Raw genomic sequence first — 22,957 nt, 5'->3', positions numbered from 1 at the left:
CTACTCCTGTATCGTATAGTCTTATGATCATATACTATAAAAATCAGAATCTGGTTTAATATCAGCAGCATATATCATGGAACTTGTTAACTTTCTGGCAGTAGTATGATGCAATACATACTAACAGAAAGAAAGCCTGTGAATTCCATATATTGATGGATGCCAACTTTTTGAGGCATCACTTTGTGAAGGTGTTCTGGATACTGTGGACACTAGTGTCCACGATGGAGCTGACTATGTTTACTCCTATGCAGTAGACCCCGCCTCCCCATACCAGACGGTGATGCAACCAGTTAGTACGCTCTCCACAGAGCAGAAGTGCAAAGCATGGGGAACAGAAATGTCATGGATATCAGAGGTCATACTGAATTTGGAATTATGCTGTCAGGGCAATATAGAAAGAAATTAACTTTCCCCCAGTCTCTGCACTAGGGAGGTATTTTTCTGACAACAGAAGCAATTTGTATGAACACCTTTTCTAAAATTAGGATTTTGTATAAATGTGCTTGCTTATTAACTTCACAGAAGAATTTCATCTTTAGTGTGTTACACAAAAAGACGACACTCTTTGATTTCCACTGAACTCTTTTATCCGGTGCCAGCATTTTGAAAACACAGTCAAGGTAACATAGCAGACTTGACAGTGGTAATAAGGATGGTAAAAAGGAATTGGCGGTGGTTGGGAAAGAATCTCTTGCAATAAATCTTGAATAGGAAAGGCCAAAAAATAGAAAACATTCAAAGCTTATTGAAGATATTTGTGAGTGCTTTCATAGTTGTGATCCACTCTTAGGGTCTGCTTCACCGTATGCACATGGCTTTTGTGATTTATGCTGTCAGAATCTGACGGATAAACACTGCTCTATATTATACTCTGAGCCAGCTGCTGTTCTTTATAAAATAATACCTCTTGGCACCCACACTATCACCAATTGTGTCATGGAGCAGGTATAGAATCTAAATTGAGAGATAGTTGAATAAGAGCATGAATAGCAGAAGAAAAATTAAATGCCGTTGAGTGTAAGAGGTAAAATCCACGTAGAGAAAATGTTTTATTCCTAAAACTAACTACGCTGCCTCCAAGAGGATCACAATCTTGCCGTGGTTTTGAGGCTTGCATGCCCCAATGATGCGGAGAGCTGTTCTGGCTGGATTCAGGACTTTGTGCTTTGGCTCTTGGTACGGTCACCCATGCCAAACAGGTTAAAGGGTGGAGGCCAGACTGAAAGTGGTCCTCTGGTCCTCCAGATTTGAGGGTTCAGCTCAGGGTTAAGAACCTGACTGGTAACACAAAACTTTTACAGAACCAGCAATGGAGAATCATTCTGTATCTTCTAATTTGTTCTGTATTTCATTTAAGTACTGTATTTGTGTGGTGAACTACATATACCTGTCTGGACACGCCCCCCCCCCCCCCCCCACTGACTGCTCCTGTGGCTCCTCCCACTGACCATGGCTCCTCCCACAGACCCCGGTATAAAGGCAATTGGGGCCTGATCCCTGCCTCTTAGTCTCCAGGATGTAGTATGGTGGTCAATTGCTGCTTGTTCTTTCTTCCAGTCAATAAAAGCCGATATCTCGCCTCATGTCTCGGAGAGTTATTGATGGTGCATCAATTTGTTACTCAGTTTGTCTTTTTTACACTTTTTCACTATTTCCATGAAACTTTGGCTAATTTTGGCAGCTGCTTAATTGGGCCAAAATATACTGGTCCTGATGTGAATCTACCATAATTGTTTTAGCGTGCACATCCTGGGTGTATGACTGACACTGTTCTCATCTTATAGTATTAACAATACCTTTATATTTACAAATTAATTCTGTTCGAAGGCTTGCAAAATTTCATAACAATTATCGTGTGTAAGGAAGTATCTTTGGCCAATTGAATTCAAACTGGAACTATGTAAGAGTTATCTTTCTACTCTCCAAGCCTACCCTCTCATAGAGACTAGAAAAGTACAGCATGGACACAGGCCTTTTGGCTCATCTAATCAGTGTCAAACCTTTTAAGGGAATCCAACAACCCATTAGGAGGACATCATACTTGACTCACATGATCGCACTACTAAACTGTCTATCAACGGCGACCTGTCATATGTGGTTCTTCATCTGTTACGCAAGAAATCATGTTCCTTATCGGAATACTTTTGTCTTCAATATACGTTTTAAGCTCATCATAGATTGATTCTCCATTGATATTTGTTTTTAATTTTTTACAAAAACAGAATCTCTTTGAACACCTCAAGTGGAATCCTCGGGCAACCTGAGTCTATCAATCTTTGGGAAATCCACTGGGGAGGTGGAAGCCCCAACTGCAAGTACGAGTCTGTGGGAATCTGGAGGCTGAAGATTGCCTGTTCTGGGGTTGGAGGACTGTGAATGTATTTGGGTGGGGAGGAAGAATGGTGTTACATTTTGTAACATCAAAACATTAAACTAATTCAAAGGAAGACATGGGAGTCCAAAATGTGAGTCTAACTTCATGCTTACTTTAAGCAAGGCATGCACATATCACATGGTCTTTTAAGAGACACCTGGATAGGTACATGGAGCTTAGAGAAATAGAGAGCTATGGGTTTCTCAGGAAGGTTTGTATTTACAGGATTTATCCCTGCAGCATTCTATTTTTGCCAACACACAGGAGAATGTTATCTACTTTACGCAATGTCAAGTAGAATGGAGCAAACAGTAAGCCCTGCAATACACATTATTACAGTAACACATATTTCATATATTGATTCCTATTGTCCATTGTGGATGCTGGAGTTAGTCATACACATGAATGCGCAGAGAAGGTGAAAGAAATATTTATATTTTTTCATTTAAAGGAAAACAGTATCAAATTTCAAAGTTCAAAGTAAGTTTATTATCAAAGAACAGTACTGTGCAAACGTCTTTGTTACTTAGATATAGCTGCGATGCCTAAGATCTGTAGAAATTTTATGTATTATACTGTACTGCTTCTTCAAAAAAGTCATGACATACAATATGTGAGTGATGAAAAACCTGATTCTGATATGGGTCTTTATGGTGGACTGAGAGTGGGGTGGGGGCAGAGAAAGGGGAATCATGGTTGGGAAAAGAGGAAGGGAAAGGGGATGGAGCAGGAAGTACCAGGGACATTCTGTAATGATCAATAAGCCAATTGTTTGGAATCGAGTGACCTTGCCTGGTGTCTCAAGGCTGTGTGTGTCTGCATTCATGTCACCACCCCCCCCCCCCCCCCCCACCCCCGGCACTCCTTCTCTGCCATCTGTCTCACACCTCTCTTGCGGCACTCCACCCTTGCAATCCCCAATATCCTCTGCTCCACTCCAATTTACAGGCTTGCTCTCCACTCCATGATACTATATATATATATATATATATATATATATATAGATAAAACTTTTGCACAGTGCTGTACATATACATCACCGTATACTATACAACCCTGAGATTCCTTTCTTTGCAGGCATTCACAGTAAATAAACACAGTACAATCAATGGAAGACCACGCCCAAGATGATGAACTTATTACTATTGTACATAAAAAACTAACAAACTGTGCAAATACAAAAGAAAGAGAAGAAAATAATAATATTAATTATTATTATTATTATTATTATTATTATTATTATTAAGAACATGAAATGAAGAGTACTTGAAAGTGAGTCCAGTTCAGTGATGGGGTGAGTGAAGTTGAGTGAAGTTATCTCTACTAGTTCAAGATCCTGATGGTTGAGGGGGAATAACTGCTCCTGAACCTGTTGGTGCAGCTCCTGAGGCTCCTGTATCTTTGAGAAGAGAGCTGCTGGTGGGGATCTTTAGTGATGAATACTGCTTTCCCGTGACAGCACTCCAAGTAGATGAGCTTTACCCCGATAGACTGGCCTGTATCCGCTACTTTTTGTAACCCTTTCCATACAAAGGCACACCAAGCACTGATGCAAATATGCACGATGAACTGGCAAAGTTCATTTAATGTCCATCTTGAATTGCTCTCAAGAAGCCACAGTCCTTACTCACAGAGTTAATATTCCAGTTATCCTTTGATGCAGTGGTTTCATACAACTGAGCAACTTGCTGCACGGTTTCAGAAGAATCAATCACATTGGTGGAGGTGTGGAGTTATAATTGATCCAAACTTGCTAAGCAAGGGTGGCGGATTTTTTTTTCAAAGTGACAATCCAGAAACATCATGGATTTTTAAATTAACTGAATTTAACTTCTTCAGCTTTGAGAGTGGGATTTGAACTTGCACTGGAGTATTAGTCAAAGCCTTCAAATCACTGGTCCTGTAATTTAGGACTGCTACTGTTTCCATGAACTCATCTGGTGGCCTTGAAGCTTTGCAGTTTACTTCCCTTATGCCAGCTTCTCATCTTCTGTAAATGTCTACTAATATGTAGCTGGCACTATGAGGAAAAATACATTTTAAAAATATTTTAACATATTAATTATTCTAACCTGTTATATATTATAGTCAGCTGTAATTTTATTTAAAAGGCAAACTTCACTTTAAAAAATGTATTTACTTCAATTTTAATAGTTTTCAAATATCTGAGACATATAAAAAATGTCAATTTTGCCGTCAATGGGATGGAGCTTTGCTGGCTGTCAAAGCTTTCAGAGATATTTTGATGAGATGCTGCTGGAGGCTCTGCCCAAATTAGAATGTTTCAGGTTCTGACACTGGATAGGCAGGGGAACAAGGGTGCTATAAGCAGCAATTCTGGCTATGGAGATTGAGTCAGCAAGATCTGATCCAAGAAGCTCTGAGGGAAAATAATGATGTGGAAAAGATGGAGGTTAAGTCAACACATCTTTTTAAGGCATAAGATTAAATGCAGGCATGTGTCACAGATATCATCTTCAGCGCATGGGACAGTGTAACTTTATATTCCATTTTCTCTGAGGATCTCCTATTTCCTGAAATGTAGTCCTCAAAAATACGCCCAAGGTAACATTAGCGTAATTGGTGCAAAGCAATTGAAATATTTAATGTTCCAATTTTGCGGTCATCAGTGGCACAGTGCAAGACACTGATGTTGTGAGTAAAGTGGATGGGATATCTGATCTGACAAGACCTATGCTTGGAAGCATGCATCTTGCATGGTGCAGCATCATCAGTAGTAGCCTTGGTGGGCAAAATCAGGATGGCTTAATATCATTTCCAGAATACAAGTGTAAAGGAGGGCAAAATACCTGTTACTCATAATCTGATGCAGCACAATAAAAAACACTATAAAGAGCACCATAATGAAAAACAGAAAATATATGTAAATACAAAAGATAGTTTCTATACATCGATTGATTGTATGTACATACAGTGATGTGCAGGTACTGACAGTAGTGGTGGAGTTAGTGGGTGGAGATGTTGATCAGTCTTATTGTCTGGAGAAAGTAACTGTTTTTGAGTCTGGTGGTCTTGGCGTGGATGCTACGCAGTTTCCTCCCAACTGAGAGTGGGACAAACAGGATGGGTGGGATCATTCATGATATTGCTGGCTTTTCTGTATATCTGGCACCTTTCTGTATATCCTGTACTGGCCACAATAAACCACATTACAGCAGTGTTCATGTGGGCAAGTACATTTTGACATAAGTCAAGATCTACAAGATAGTCCTGATCTCCCAGAAGCCAAAGTTCCAATAATGTGTCATGATTGACTTCATGAAAATAGAACTAAAGAAGTACAGTCATGATGTACATCAAGATGTACAATCATGCCTGAATTCACAATGAGACATATTGCTGTCTGTAAATAAGCAGCTTTTCAAATGGATACCTTTTCTGTTGACGTCGGCATGGACTTTGAACAAAGCACCACTTAGCTATATGCATACAAATAATGACTTCCTGGGCCTTGAAGACTTCTGCCTTTCCACAAAGTTGTAGTGTTTTTCTGAATGGATAGAATTCAAACTATTGGCGTGAAAGTTAATGCCGTAGCTAATGCATCTCTTTACAGCTGTCTTTTCTTCTGCATTTCTCCCTCATGGAAACTTGCAATTGCCAACAGCTCAGGATTAGCGGCATACTCGATTGGAAATATTTTGGAAGGTGTGTAGCTTGGAGGGGAAACACCCAAGACACACAAGGCTGGTTAGGTTCTACCGCAGGCGAACTCGGAGGACACACCACAATCAATAGCACACTGATGATGTCTCCTCACAAGTAAATTGCATACTTGAGTTAATCAGGAGCTGGCAAGATGAAACCATTCACCTGCAGTAGAATCTAACCAGCATTGTGTATCTTGGGTGTTTCCCCTCCGCTTTCTCCAGGAGGCAATCGAGGGAATTTTCTCGTGGAATCCCTACTGCGATATGTTGAGGAGGAAATTGCAGTTCCATAGGATATAGGTTTCAAGCTGATGTGAAGTTTATTGGTCACAACAGGAATGAAGCTATTTCATTCTGCAAATCCATTCATTCTAGCTGCTAGCCTTTTTGTTTTCCCTCACAACTTTTCTTTGGTTCCCAATTATAACTGGAAACACTTTAATACAGGTGTGGAAAAATGAGAAATATTACGCGCAAAGATGAGAATAATCTGCGGATGCTGGAAATCCAGGCAAAACACACAAAATGTCGGTGGGACCCAGCAGGCCACCAGAATCTATGGAAACGAATAAACAGTCAACATTCGAGCTGAGACCCTTCATCAGGACTGGAAAAAAAGATGAGAAGCTAGAGCAACAAGGCGAGGGGAGGGTGGAAGAAGTACAAACAGGGAGGGGAATGGGTGAAGTGGAGAGCTGGGAAGCTGATAGGTGAAAGAGATAAAGGGCTGGAGAAGGGATAATCTGACAGGAGAGGGTAGAAGACCATGGAAGAAAAGAACAGATAGGAGGAATGGAGATGAAGTGAGAGAGGGAAACGGATATGAGGAATGCTGAAGGTGGAGCAATTACCAGGAGTTCAAGAAATTGACGTTCAGGCCTCTGGGTTTGAGGCTACCCAGACAGACTATAAGGTGTTTCTCTTCCAACCTTGAGTGGCTTCATCCTGGCAGTTGAGGAGGCAATGGACTGACATGTCGCAGTGGGAATGGGAAGTCGAATTGAACTAGGTGGCCAAAGGGAGATCACAGCATTTCTGGCAGACTGAGCGTAGGTGCTTGGTGAAGCATGTTTCACCAAGAGACTTGAAAGATTTTTGATTGTTCCTGTTATCTTCTTTACCTGTTGCTGCAGATGCCAATTACTTTAATCTTAAATAAATAACAGTATATTTTCATGGATGAAAAGGACCTTTGATGCCTTGAATTAGATTTATTTGATGAAAGTAAGTTAATTAACCAGAAACTAAGTTAGGGATTTGCTTATTCCAAGTAGAAATCAATTAATAGGAAGTTACTAAGTAAAATTTTCAGCCTAGTGGGGAAAAAATCTTTAGTTAAAAACATTTATTCTAAGATAACAGATCTAAGTCAGAGAAGCCATTAGCAAATGAATGTAACTACTTAACCACACCAATTGTAACAATACAGTAAATATAATCTAGATAAGGACATAGCTCAAAAGAAAACTGTTCCTCATGATGTCTTTTGATCATATGAATTCACTAGTGACGTGGTGCTTACACACTGCAGCTTTCCAAATACGTGGAACATTACAGGACAGTACAGGCCTTTCAGTCTACAATGTTAGACTGAAGAATTAGAGTAACTTCTCTTAGGAGCAGAATTAGACCATTCGGCCCATCAAGCCTGCTCCGCCATTCTATCATAGCTGATTTATTATCCCTCTCCACCCCAATCTTCTGTCTTTTCCCCTAAACTTTGATGCCCTGACTAACTAAGAATCTACCGAACTTAGCTTTAAGTGTATTCAATGAGTGCACCTCCAGAGCAGTCTGTGGCAATGAATTCCACAGATTCATCACCAGCTGGCTAAAAAAAAATCCCTTCTCATCTCTGCTGTAAATGGGCATTTCTCTGCTCTGAGGCTGTGCCATCTGTTCCTAGACTTCTTCATATAGAAAACATCCTCTCCACATTCACTCTATCTAGGCCTTTCAATATTTGATAGATTTCAATGAGACTTCCCCCCTCCCACAATATTCTGAGTGCAGCCTGGCAAACACCTTATTAACCCTCACCATAACATCCTTGCTTTTATATTTGAGTCCTCTCAAAATGAATGCTAATACTGTATTTGCCTTCTTTACCTCCATCTTAGCTTTTAGGGAATCCTGCACAAGGGCTTCCAGGTCCCTTTGAACCTCAGAGTTTTGATTTTTTTCCCTGTTTAGAAAATAGTTTACATATTTATTCTTTCTACCAAAAAGCATGATCATATACCATATTCCATCTTTGCCCATTCTCCCAACTAGTCTAAGTCCTTCTTCAGAATACCTGCATCCTGCACACTACCTGCTCCTCCACCTATCTTGCTAGTGTCCATAAACCTAGCCACAAAGCCAGCAATTCCATTATTCAAATCATTGACATATAGCATGAAAAGAAGCGGTCCCAACAGCAACCCCTGTGGAACACCACAAGTCACTGGCAGCCAACCAGAAAAGGCTCCCTTCATTCCCAATCTTTGCCTCCTGCTAGTCATCTAATCTTCTATACATTATGTCCACCTGTAACCTATCTAAGATAAACCTGGCCTGCTGAGTTCTTCCAGCATTGTGTACATATTCTTTGATCCACAGCATCTGCAGTTGTATTTTTGTGTTAAGATAAAACTAACCCTTAGTTTTAAAACTAACCCCCCCATATTGACCTCCATTGTTCCTTCATCCATGTGCCTATGTAAGAGTCTTTGAAAAGTCTCTGATGTATCTGCCTCTATCACCAGCCCTGGCAGTGCATTCCACATATTTCTTATTCACTGTCTTTAAAAAAAAAAGCTACCTCTGACTTTTCTTCCCCCCAATACTTTCCTCTACTCATCTTGGAAGGGTTCTTACATGCGTGATATATGTTGTAAATGTGAGGATATGTAACAATAAGTTAAATAAAGCACATGACATGAAAATGTGTTTCTACAGTTTTACTTCATGCAATGAAATATCTGTTAATCTATCAATAATCCCTGAAGCCACATTAGGGAAATGGCGGACGGGAAGAAATGTTGCCAGAACATCTCTGAGTATAAGCACAACAACATATGGGTGTGAAGAACAGTTGTTAAGGAAAACAATTCTGCATATCCTCTGGAGCAGGAGTTCCTTTTGAGGTTTGAAGAAGTACTCCTTTTTTTTTAAACAAAATATACTTTATTCAAAAATAAAATGATATACTCTCATGACTCTCAGATTCAATGGCTCTCAATCCTTTACAGGTGTTTCCATTACAGTCTTTACATTTCCACACTTTTGCCCCCCATGTGACACTCTGTTACTTCATATTTACATACACTTGTTGAGGGGTATACACCCTGTCCCCCTACCCCTCAACTCCCACGGGAGAAAGACCCTAGACTGTGGTCCTTCCCCACCGGGCCCTTGTGGTGGCTGCACCAAGTCTCAGTGTGTCCCTCAGCACGTACTCCTGCAGCCGAGAATGTGCCAGTCGGCAGCATTCCCCCACGGACATCTCCGTGTGCTGGTAGACCATCAAGTTTCGGGCCGACCAAAGAGCGTCTTTCACCGAGTTGATGATCTGCCAGCAGCACTGGATATTGGTTTTCGTGTGCGTCCCCAGGAACAGCCCGTAGATCAGAGAGTCCTCTGTTACGCAGCTGCTGGGGATGAACCTCGACGCTGTCCCTTCCATCCTCCTCCACACCCTCTCCGCGAACCCACAGTGTGCAAAGAGGTGGGTCACCGACTCCTCCTCACTGCAGTCCTCCCGTGGGCAGCGGAATATGGAGGTGACATCCCAGGCGTACAGAAGGGATCGGACTGGGAAGGCCTCTCTCACTGCCAACCAGGTGAGGTCTGGCGATGAGGCATTTTGCCAGATGAACTGGACGGTCTGCTCAGGGAACCACCCCTCTCATCCGTGAACTAAGTCTAATGCAGAAAACTCACACTTTTTAAAGGAAAGAATGTCTGCCTAGGACTCTTCAGCCCCCTATTTAACTTCTGATGGGATTTATTTGGCTTGAAGTTAAAATAATGGATTGGACCCCTATGACATAAGAAAAGCTGATCTGCATATTTAAGGAGAAACCGATGAGTTTGATTGGTGGTCCTGTTATTGGCAATTTATAATCACAGGTTATCTGATTGGTCCTGGAAAGGTATTGGTAAATGTCTACTCTTTTCTAATTCTCCACTCCATTAACACCAGCCCCACCTTCCATTTCCCTTCAGACAATGCTATCCCTGCTTGTTTGTCAGTTTGCTCACCGAACCAGGAGGTTAAGTCGCAAATGTTTCATCATCAGTCGTCGTGACATCATCAGCGTGCAACTGAGTGTTGTTTCTGTGGGGTGCTTGAGTATATATTGGTCAGACTCATTGTTCTCGCAGTCTTGGCGAGCAACCCTACAAGCAAGCAGCCAGCCTGAGTTACCGATCTCTTTTATTTCAATGCCACCCTTGGCCTGGCCAGACATAAACTTAAGGCTGTTGTCAAATGCTATTGAGGTTGGGGCTGAGAGGGCAAATGGATCAGCCACAACTGAAATGGCTGAGCAGACCCTATAGGGCAAATGGCCTAAATCTGCTCCTAAATCTTATGTTCTTATTATGACCTTAAGGAGACCAAGTTGAAATAAACATCTTAGCCAAATTTTGCATTGCAAGTTAATGGTGAAGTAAAAGTCAGCAGAGGGCTGCAGGCAAGAGTTAAGCCCCTCAAGCATTCTGTCAGATCTTCAGACCAAAAGTGACACAGTGGATTCACATCAGCTGACACCTACAAAGTGTTTCCATTGGTTTATTTATTCACAAAGCAACCAGGTCCCATTGTGGAAAGCTTTTCTAATGTACTTACTTTTTTCTTACGTTGGGAAAATTTTGCCTTTATCAAACTTCCACCTAAATTTAGGCATTTTTCCAATAAGGAAACTGAACACATCTGGTATCCTAGAACGACTTTCTGCAATATTCATTCCTGCTCCATCTCAGATGCATTCATTATCTGAGAATGCAGATAATTCTCAGCCTAACATTTAAACATTTCTGAAGGTAGACAAGAATCTGCCATGACTTTCTTGCTAGATTGGTCCAGACATTGACTACATGACTGGGCTATTTTTGTTGAAAGACTACGTTACTAATAAAATAGTCACTTTGAATTTTACAGGTAATTGTGTAATTTGAGAAGTCTTCAGAGGGAGAGAGCACCATTCTGTAATAGTCATTTGCAGAATACAATACTTTTTTGCAGCTGTTACATGAAAGAAAACTGGAAGAAAGCATTCAAATTGGAAGGCTTGAAAGGCAGAAGATCAGTCTTACTCTGGGGATTTCCTGAAATGGGGCATTTTAATACTACTGTACAGTTTGTTAATTAGCAGTGGCCAAGAGTAAAGATCTGTTGCCTCTGCACAATTTGCGAATACCATTCTCCAGAGTCAGACTCAAGCCAAAAAAAAAAACAGCTTCAAATCTTTGGGCAAATACTCTGCCTGCAGCAATCAAGTCTAGACAAAATGAGAACAAATGTCAAATTTCTGTGCTCCATCAAAATCAGGTTTAATATCACCGGCATATGTCATGAAATTTGTGTTCTTTGCAATGCAATACATGATAATATAGAAATGTGAATTACAGTAAATATATATATAAATAGTTAAATTAAATAGGAAGTGCAAAAAGAGAGAAAAAAAGTAATGAAGTAGTAATGGGTTCAAGTAGTGAAGCATCGGGTTCAATGTCCATTCAGAAATCAGATGGCTGAGAGTGTGTTCCTTCAGGCTTCTGTACCTCCTCCTTCATGGCAGCAATGAGAACAGAGAATGTCTTGGGTGATGGGGTCCTTAATGATGCTGATTTTTTGAAGCATCCCTCCTTGAACATACACGAGGCTCTACAAATTGCAGGGAGTTATGGTAGATTTCCACATTTGTTTCAGGATCACCAGGCAGGACACAGCTTGTTGTATAAAACTGACCACGTTCCCAAACCAAATGAATGAGCGTGGTGACTTTACAGGCAGCCACAAAAGCAAAGAAACCCAATGGGGGCCTTTAAAAAAGACCGTCAAACACCAAATGTGTGAGAAAAAGAACAAATTGTGCAAACAATAGAAAGCAAACAAGTAACACTCTGAACTGAAGCTGACGAGAGTGAGTCCACACCCCAGTAGCCAGTTCATTGCTACAACCACGGCCTCAGTTCAGTGTAGAGACGAGTAAACCTCACGGAGCAGTGAGCTCAACACCGGCCTATCCCTCACCTCCAGCCTTGACACCCTGACTTTTCCAATCCGGCCCTGTGCGTATCTCAGCCAAACACCGGCTCATTCCTTGCCCTTGGTCCCAGGCCCCGCCACATTGATTCGACCCATACCCAACCTTTTCAACCTGGACTGGCTCTTAAATCAGCCAAACATCAGCTCGTTCCTTGCTCTCGGGCCTGGGTCCTGCTGATTAGATTCAGAAGAAGAGAAATTTAGGCTATCCAATCCCTTCCATAACTAAGGTCCTCCAGATAATTTAAGATGCTAATGAACCTCCCCGGAGCTCTCTCCAGTGGAATCACATTCTTCCTCTAGACCAGAACTGCACATATTTATTATCAAAGTATGTATGCAGAATGTGAGATTACAGAACTGTGTATCAGATACTGTGGTTAGCAGCACACAGACACCTCAGGGGACTGTCCTGTCCCCCTTCCTGTTCATCGTCTACACTTCAGACTTCAGAAGCAACTCGGAGTCCTGCCGCTGCAGAGGTTTTCAGAAGATTTGGCAGTTGTGGGCTGTATCAGTTGGGGTCAAGAGGCTGAGTACAGAAGAGAGGTGGACAACTTTGTTGGGTGGTGTGGGCTTAATCATCTGCAGCTCAACATCACTAAGACAAAGGAGTTGTTGGTGGACCTCAGGAAGGTGAAAACACCCTGCATTCCCATCTCCATCAAGGCAACGGATGTGGAAGTTATCCAAGACTACAAATACCTGGGAACTCAACTGGACATTAAACTCAACTGAACTAGAAATACAGGGGCTCTGTACAAGAAGGGACAGAGCCAGCAGTACTTCTTGAGGAGGCTCTGGTCATTCAAAGTCTGTAGTACGAGGCCGTAGGTGTTCTAAGATTCAGTGGTGGCCAGCATTCTTTTCTATGCTGTAGTCTGCTGGGGCAGGGTGAGTGCAGCTGACGTCAAGAAAATCGATAAGCTCGTCAGGAAGGCTGGTTCTGTTCTGAGAGTGGAGCTTGATTCCCTGGTGGTTGTGTCTGAGAGAAGAATGCTGCAGAAGCTATGGAGAATTATGGACAATCCCTCTCAACCCCTCCATAGCACACTGGACAAAGAGAGGAGCACCTTTAGTAACAGATTGATTCCACCGAGGTGTACAACTGAACGCCACAGGAGATCCTTTCTCCCTGTACCTATAAGACTCTACAACTCCTCCTCCTTAAATATACAAGTATAAGGATTCATTGCACATCTGCATTTTCCACTATTACTTTTTATTCACATTTTGTATTCTTTTTCATATCTTAATGCTTAAATTTTGTATTTTAAAGAATGTATTTCTGACTGAGCAACCTTGCAACAATAATTTCCTTCAGGATAAATGAAGTTTTATCTCATCTTTATACAACTTTGAGAATTGTCTCCTTACAGGCAGCCACACAAAGAAAACAAAAATATACTGTCAAACACCCAAAGTGCAGAGGGAGGAAATAAAACAAATTGTGCAAACAATAAAAGTAAACAAGTAGCATTCAGAATTGAAGCTCACAAAAGTGAGTTAGTTGTAAGTCACAGCCTCAATGATGCTCCGAGTAAGTTTGGTAGAACCTTAGAATTTTGCAGAGCTGATATTGAACAAGTTTGTGCACAGATTAACCTCAGTGTTTTTACCTAGTGGCTTCACAGGTCACACATGTGGAGTAATTTCAGATCTTGGTTTCTTTGCCATAGATTGGCTATTCTAGCCCAAGTGCTTGCGTCTTTTGGCAAGGATTCCTGTGCTTAAATCTCTTAAACACAAGAATCAAGGTGGAACTTTAAGATACATTCATCTAATGTATCTTTCACTATCATGAGTTTGGTTCTTATTCTTACTAAAAAAAACTCATCACAATTCTAGAAGGAAGCCCTATTATTCTGAAATTTTAGTAACACAGTAGTTATCCCACCTCTAAACTTATCTTTACCTTCCCCCCCACAGCTTTCCACAGTGATTGCTCCCTCTGCAATTTCCATATCCATTCATCCCTCCCCACTAATCTCCTGCTCTGCGCTCATCTCTGCAAGCGGCCTAGGTGCTGCACCTGCCCAAACACCCCCTCCCTCACCTCTATTCAGGGCCCTAAGCAGTCCCTCCAGGTAAGGCAACAATTCACCTGCGAGTCTGCTAGGGTTGCCTATTGTGTCCAATGCTGCCGATGCGGCCTCCGCTACATTGGTGAGACACATCGTAAATCGGGGGGACTGCTTCGTCGAGCACCTCCGCACCATCCACCATAAGCAGGACTTCCCGATGACTGAACATTACAATTCTGATTCTCATTCCCATTCTGGCATGTTGGTCCATGGTCTCCTCTTGTGCCAAGATGAAGCCACCCTCAGGGTGGAGGAGCAACACCTTATATTCAGTCTTGGTAGCCTCCAACCTGATGGCACGAATCTCAAGTTCTCCTTCTTGTAAACAAATTCTACGCCTCACTCTGACTTTTTACTTCTTCTTACTTTCTTTTTACTTTCCCCTGGTGCCCCTCCTCCTTCCCTTTCTCCTACGGTCCACTCTCCTTTCAGATTCCTTTTTCTCCAGCCCTTGACCTCTCCCACCACCTGGCTTCACCTATCACCTTCCAGCCAGCCTCCTTCCCCTCCTCCTCAGCCCGAAAGGTTGACTATTTATTCTTCTCCATAGATACCGCCTGAGTTCCTCCAGTGTTTTTTGTGTGTTGTCATGCCGTAACTTTACTACTCCAGTTAAAAAAAGACGTTTGTTTGTTGACATTTCCATTATCCAATATACTTCAGTGAACAAATAGTAAAGCACCATCATAGCATCTTATGACAGAGGGTACACGATGACCTCCAAACCAGCTAATCACTGTAATCAGGCAAGTGGCTAAAATCCACTTCAAACATTATTTTTTACTGCATGGTTGTGACGAATTGGGGTGAGGAAGCTGAGTGCTCTACATATATATAAAACAAATGAGGTTACATTTGAAATGGAAGATTTATTGGTATGTACCCAATTGTTGCACATTAACATTATAAAATGTAGAACAAGTCACTTTGTCTTGTTAATTTTATAGTTTTTCAGCTTTGAATTTCTCTTACTGAAGGTGTTAGAATTCCCAGTGAACAGCAGAGGTGGTTTAATGTCAGTAAGGACAGCCTGATGTGTTGCTATCAATTGCTGTCCTGTCCTAATCACATGTCAACGCATCAATTAACCTTGGCAGGAGTTTTGACAAAGTTTGTTTGCTCAAAAGGTACAAGTGCAAAGGACAGACAGTCAGACAGATAAAGGACAATTTTCCAAAAGCCGGTGAACACTAAAAACACAGAATGAATGACCTTGCTTCCAGACATCACAGAGCTCTGGAACTCCAACTGTTTGCTTAACCTTTCAAAAGAGCTGCTGGATACCAAATGTCTTGCTATCATCTTTAAGGCTGGCGCCAATGAAAAACTGAAGGACAGATTCCACGTTAGCAAATCTCACATGAAACAAGAGATTAAAAGATTTTGCCCATTCGTTCCAGTGCAGTAGGTCTGTGAGTTTCACTACAAGACTGCAACTAGATTGTTGGTGTAAGTCAAACATTTCAATCTGCAGACATGAAAGTCAAAAACACAGTATGTAAAATTTGACCTTGTGTTATGAGTTTATCTTAGTTTGGGGCACGTGATGTTGTGGTCAACAGAGGAACAGGCACACCTCTTTCACTCACTTACAGACAATCACATGAGTATTAGAATATTCAGATCTTATTTATGTATGTTGAAATAGGATTTCCAATACTAGTTAAAATTAAGTTGCAGTGTGTGCACGCGCGCACACACACACACACACACACACACACACGCACACACTCACACATGCACACACTCCCCCCCCACCTGATAAATGAGTTGATTGGTGTTGCTTCCAAACTACTTTTGAGACAAGCACACACAATTGTGGTGTGTTAGCCAGAGGCCAAATTCCTTCCAGTAATTGCACACCCCCCCATTTACCATGCCCCCATTTTTGTTTCCCTGTCTCATTTACCAGATCTTCACCTCCCTCTGGTACTCCTCTCCCTTCCCTTTCTTCCATGTTCTTCTATCCTCTCCTATCAGATTTCCCTTTCTCCACCCTTTATCTCTTTCACCAGTCAACTTCCCAGCTCTTTACTTCACCCACTTCCCCTCTTACAGTTTCATCTATCACCTGCCACTTTGTACTTCTTCTTCCCCTCCCGCACCTTCTTACTCTGACTTTTTTTTCCAGTCCTAATGAAGGGTCCTGGTCCAAAACATCACCTGTTTACTCTTTTCTGTAGATGCTGCCTGAGCAGCTAAATTCCTCCAGCATTTTGTGTGTGTTGCTTTAGATTTTCAGCAAAATGTTCTTAAATCCTTAAACCCCTGTGCACTTAATGTCTGCTGGAAGTATGCTAAGTAGATAATTCAAGACATCTGTTAGGGTTTCACTTTTGTGCATACCTAGTGCAATCCATTAATGTTTTGCAGCTGAATCAATTAAAGCTCAAAGATTCAAAGCTACAAAGTACATTTATTATCATACGTTGAGATTCATCTTCTCGTGGACAGCCACAAAACAAGGAAAGGCCATGGGATCTGTTCAAAGAAACCACCAAAAACCCAACTTGCAAAAAAGGTACAGAATGTGTAAATGGCAAAAAACGAGGAAATAACACACAGAATATTAAACAACTGCAGAGTCCTTGAAACAGCCTAGGAGTGTTCCACTTAGTTCAATTTAGCACAGTGTCATTTGTTGACTGCAGACCGCAGAGCCAGTTTGCCCAAATCAAAATTGTGCAAAATAGCAATTAAAAAAGGGGTAACCTGAAACCAGAAACGCTTCATAACATGAACTGCAGAGCCGTCTAAAAATGAGTCCAATCGCCAAACTACACTGATCAAATCTTGCCTAAGACCCGACTCCTGCAGATTCCTCCCGTACCAATAAGCCAGATGGAGAAGGAGACCTGTCAAATGCAGGCTGGCAGCACTGAACACCTGCTTGCCTTACACTCTCAGAGCAAGAACAACCCCATAGCCTCCCCTTGCAACTCTATTTAAAGGGAATGTTAACTGTGTGAAGGCTTGTTGCACTTTGATTTCCTTTGACTAAACTGGGCAACACATTTTTTCAAAAGAGTTGCTTCCTCGGAATTATTTTTGCTTATGATCGACTGCTTGAAGCTGAACACAAATATCATTTCAGAGTACTCGCACCATGTAGAGATTTGGAGAAACAAGAAATTAACTTTTATTGAATATAATGTATTTAGTTGCATAACTATTCTGATGGTTTGCAACTAAGCTAAAAATGTTTTGTTGTTGATTTTCATTTGCAATCAGTGTCTGAGGCTTCAAGCTTGTGTCCAACAATAATCAGCCAGCATTGATGAATTCCAGTTGCCCTAATACCGTTTCTCAATGATCATAATGTCCTGGTGAAGCCTTTCACCATGCTCATCACTGACAGTGCTAAGATTTGCAGGGAAGAAATCTAAATAGGAATGTAGAAAATGAAACTTTAGTGACATGTTGCACTTCATGGTTTTGTACACTTGAAGCATGTTGTCAACCAGCTGCACATAGTTTGGTGGCTCTGTAGTTGCCAAAAATATTTTCAACAACATCTTTGAATACCTTCCGTGTAATTCTCTAGTCCCACTAGAAGTTCTTCAAACTGCCTGTTATAGATCACCTGTTTGATTTGTGGACCAACAAAAATGTCTTCTTTAATCTTGGCATCAGCTATAGACCATAAGACCAGAAGATATAAGAGCAAAATTAGGCCATTTGGCCTATTGAGTCTAATCCGCCACTTTTCAAATTTTTCTCTCAGCCCCAGTCTCCTGCCTTCTCCCCATATCCCTTCATGCCCTGACTAGTTAAGAATCTATCAACCTCTGCTTTAAATATACCTAAAGACTAGGCCACCACAGTGGCTTGTGGCAAAGAATTCCACAGATTCACATCTCTCTGGCTAAAGAAATTTCTCTGCACCTCCATTCTAAAAGGACGCCATTCTATTCTGAGGCTGTGTCCTTTGGTTTTAAACTCTCCCACCATTAGAAGCATTCTCTCCTCATACACTCTATCAAGGTCTTTTACCGTTCAATAGGTTCAAATGAGGTTACCACTCATTCTTCTGAATTCTAGTGAATACAGGCCTAGAGCCATCAAAAGCTCTTCATATGACAAACCATTCAATCCTGGAATCATTTTCTTGAACCTCCTTTGAACCCTGTCCAGTTTCAGCACATCCTTTCTGACTTAAATTATGGATTGAAATAACAAATATAGGCAATTTTAAAAAAAGATGGTATTTGATGGGGAAATTTCACGGTGACTTTGATGGTCAGCAGCCCAAAATCCGTAAGATACATTCAGGAAGCAAAATCCTTGCTGTTCAGTTCTGTTGTTGCTTTTGTATAGGAGATTGATATTTTCAAGAGTTCTGTGAAAGCCACCGGGAATGGAGTGTAAGCAGAGGAGGATAGAAAGCAGCTGCACCAAGATTTGACAACTTTAAGTACATATTCCTTTTGAAGTACACCAGGATTTATAAAGCCTCAGCATTACATCCTTGTTTTTAGAATATAAAGCAAGGATATGCGGCAGAGTCTTTATATGGCATTGGTGAGGGCTCTTTTGGAACATTGTCAGCAGCTTGGAGCCCCTTATTTAAGAAAGGATATGCTGCCATTGGAAGCAGTTCACGAGAATGATTCCAGGAAGGAAAGGGTTATTGTATAGGAACAATTGATGGCTCTGTGCCTTTACTCACTGGAGTTTGGAAGAATGAGGAGGGAACTCATAGAAATTTATCAAATGTTGAAAGGCCTAGGTACAGTGGATGTGGAGAGGAGGTTTCCTAAGATGGGAGAGTTTAAGACCAGAGGACTCAGCCTCAGCCTAGTGGGGTTTCCTTTCAGAATGGAGATGAGGAGGAATTTCTTCCCCCAGAGAGTGGTGGGTCAGAATGGAGGGGTGTCCTTTCAGAAAGGAGATGAGAAGAAATTTCTTTAGCCAGAGAGTGGTGATTCTGTGGAATTCATTGCCACAGGCAGCTGCGGAGGCCAGCTCATTGGGTGCACTTAAGGTGGAGGTTGATAGGTTCTTGATGAGTCAGAACATGGAAGGTTACGGGGAGAAGGCAGGAGATTGGGGAATGGATCAACCTTGTTGAAATGGCAGAGCAGATGATGGGGTGAACAGCCTATTTCTGCTTATGGTCTTATGGACTGGGAGAAAGAGCAGAGGACACAAAGAGAAGGACAAGATGCTGCAAGTGGAGGAGGGGGAGCAGGAAACAACTTTCCTACTACTTTAACTTATATTTCAGGATCCGATCATCACTGGCAAAACCAGTGTTTACTGCCCATCCCTACTTGTACCTGAGTAGGTGAACTGCTTTCTCAAACCACAGCTGTCCTCTTCATGAGGAGATCCCCTTTGTGCTGCTGAGGATGAAATTCTAGGGTTTAGACTCAGCAGGGTTATAGGAGAAGGTATATCTTCTGAAGTTAGGATGATGTAATCTTGCAGCAGAAACATGTTGTGAAGGGAGGCCTAGGCAAGGATGGTAAGGACCCAAGTGCTGGAGTTTCCGAGACTGGAATTGAGACATGATTGTGACTCTGAGATGAGAACAGGGTTCTTGACTAGATGCTAGATGAGAACCTGACGAGACTAGATGAGAATCCAGATGAGACGGAAATCCTAAACACGATCGCAGACTGAATCAAAGTTGAGCTGACAAATGAGCTCTGAACCTGAGTTCAGGTGTTCATTAAATCTCCAATTCTGGCACCAAAACATGGCCGTCAATTAGCAGAGTGGGCCTGAATCTTTAAAAGGACCACACCAGCTATCTATATTCTGATGAATCGAAGCATCAGAGCCTCTGTGTCTGGCATGGTTGGGTGTTTACCATAACACATGTCAAACCCTTATCAGTTTTGGTAGTGGAAATACAAATTGTCATTGTAAACAGCTCTTCCCTGACCTCAGAGATGGTGGTGGCATTGGACTGGTAGCTAGCTTTTCTTTCTAGGGTGGTCATTATCTGTAGTTTTGAGATATGAATGTTCCTTGCTACTGAAAATTCACTGAGGCATGAAGTGTCTGCATTTCAATAGTTGTTGTTAGATCTTATCATAAATTCCATCATGTGTGATGGCTTACTGGTAGCTCTAAAGCAAAGAAATTAAATTAGAAACACTACTCATAACACTTTTTTTGAAGTCAATTGTGGTAAACTATCATCGCAAACAATGAAGAGGCAAAGTGAATTCGAGATACATCCCCTGCTGGTGCGCTGCAGAATTGATGCACTTGGAGTTGGAGCCATACTGTTGGAGTGAATGATTCGGAGAGGAGAAGACGAGGCAGAGGAGTTACGATGCCCGTCCAACTACCCCGGGTGCGAGAGTGGATTGCCCCAAGCACCTGGCAGATTTGGAAAGGTCAAGAACAGCTTCTTCGGCAGCGAAATCTAGGTTCAAAGTGTATCGCTGGGTGGTTCGTTCTAGTCCCAGAGCATTCCATCATGGTGGGGCCCAGGTCCTAATGCAAGGCATGATCTGCTGTTTGGGTAATTTAAACACTGGCCCAGATCAACTGGAAAGACAGAAGTCGAGAGTCGGGCGAGGCTGGATTGCTCTGGGCGCAGAGCCGACTTGGAGAGATCAAGAATGGCTTCTTTGGCAGTGAAATCTAGACCCAAAGCAATTCGCTGCGGCAGGTGCTAATGTGAGGTACAATCCGCTGTTTGAATAATTTAAATGGAGGCCCAGATAGACTGGGGGCTCCTCTCTTCACAACGCGAAGACTGTGAGACTGCCCCCAGTTGCTGTAATGCACGTCTGCAAACTTTGTGGCGATTTGCCCACTAAAATGATGGCGAGAATACAAAGGCTTTGAGCTTACCTCAGGCTGCTCTGGTGATTTGGATGTAAGGACTGGTTCGGACTGCTGTTGCTCGCTACTATTGTTTGCATGACTTGGGTTTTATCCCTTCCCCTGTGTGCGTTGGGGGTTGTTTTTGTTTAATTGGGTTCTTTCCGGTTTCATGCTTTGTGGATGCCTGTAAGCAAACAACTCTCAAGGTTATATAATCTATCCATCCTTTGTCAAAACAACAATCCACAATAATTGTCTAGAACTGAACTAGACTACCCAATCTCAATGTCATATCTGTCTCTTAAATGAGCTTTGAACTGCGTAACTGCAGGATTACTAAAACCATCTGTCTCTCTCTGTAAAATTACCAAATTCTGCATCATCCAGGTCTTAGCGATCTTCAGACTTCAGTAAACCAAAGTGCTCTTAACCAACCTTCTCTTCTACACCAGTACTCCTGGTCATCCCATTAGTGTATGTGTACTCATTTACAACAAGTTCTATTCATCCATTCACCCTTTTCTCCTATATTGATTTCTAGCAGGCAATATCTTGATTTTATCATTCTTTCACTCTTATGCCCGCCTTCTCCAGTTCGACGGCCCTTTAAACATCTGCACATCTTTAAAATTGGCTCTTTGAGTATCCTTGGGTATTTATTTATTTTTTTGTTTATTTATTTATTGAAATACAGTATGGAATAGGCTGTCAGGATGTTCCAGCCCTTTGAGTCACACCACCAAGCAATCTCCTGATTTCATACTAGCCTAATCACGGGGCAATTTACAATGACCAATTAACCTACCAACTGGTACACCTTTGGACTGTGGGAGGAAACCAGAGCACCCGGAGAAAATCCACACAGTCACGGGGCGAATGTTCAAACTCCTCATGGTCACATAAGGAATTCTTTTGGGTTTCTTTGTTTCATGGCTGCCTGTAGGGAGACAACTCTCAAAATTGTATAATGAGTAAAATAATAGCGGTACTTTGAACTTTGAATACGTCTGAGATTTATGGTTCAATTACAAGACTTGAAAATAGGATCACAGTTAGTTTAATGAGATCCAGCAGTGAATCTTAGGAGCAGCTATGTCTAAATCCTTCACTGGGAGGACAGATTTCCCACACTATGTTAGCAAGGAAAGTACAAATAATTGCACTGTGTAAGGCAGCGATCTGAGTATTACTCCTCATTCAAGAAATGAAAGGCAGAAATGGGTGTTAACATCACCAAGCAACTGTCACTCTGATTAAGACATGCCTAACCATGGTTAGCATTAAAGGACTAGAAAGAGGTTATCAATTGGTAATCAGAGATCAAAGGCAAATAACAAACAGCTGACAGCCAAAACAATTTAGGATGGGGGCGAATATTGGCAGCTCGGTTTGAGCCGTTTGATGTTGCAGTGTTTGCCGTGCTTGGCAATTAGCAGTTGTTGGTGTTTCTCTCTGACAGTGCTCACAATTATATAGGTCGCCATTAACCTGCCTCCATCCAGGAGTAAGCCAATAGAAGTCAAAGGTCAAATAGCCAAACGGGACCGAGGCCAAGTGAATGGGGTCTATATAACCACGAGCACTGCAAGAGCGAAAGACCAACAACTGTGCACTAGGAATGTCATCATCACTGGTAATGAAACATCTGCAAGCTAACTGCCAGGCTGAGTGAACACCACAACTTCAGTTCTAAGATGGATCCTACCTTCACTATCAATCCTGTTCAATGGTATTTTGACTTTCTGTGTAGGAGGAGAAACTTCATTTGGTTTTGTTTTTGAAA

The 22,957-nt window shown here is 41.8% G+C and overlaps 1 long non-coding RNA gene across 1 annotated transcript in view; it reads right to left on the bottom strand.

The window, feature by feature from the left end:
- Positions 1–3,614: 3,614 nt before the first annotated feature.
- LOC140739007 (uncharacterized) overlaps positions 3,615–22,957 on the bottom strand; it is a 47,280-nt gene continuing 27,937 nt past the window's right edge. Inside the window, exons 2-3 of the long non-coding RNA XR_012101530.1 lie at positions 21,202–21,358; positions 3,615–4,397 (exon numbers count right to left, since the gene is read on the bottom strand). This is a non-coding gene — a long non-coding RNA (uncharacterized lncRNA). The remainder of the gene's footprint in view (positions 4,398–21,201; positions 21,359–22,957) is intronic.

This window comes from Hemitrygon akajei, chromosome 14 (genome assembly GCF_048418815.1).
Source record: "Hemitrygon akajei chromosome 14, sHemAka1.3, whole genome shotgun sequence".
Classification (NCBI taxonomy): Eukaryota; Metazoa; Chordata; class Chondrichthyes; order Myliobatiformes; family Dasyatidae; genus Hemitrygon; species Hemitrygon akajei.
The sequence above is the reverse complement of the archived record's forward strand: the minus strand, read 5'-3'. Positions and strand labels throughout refer to the sequence as shown.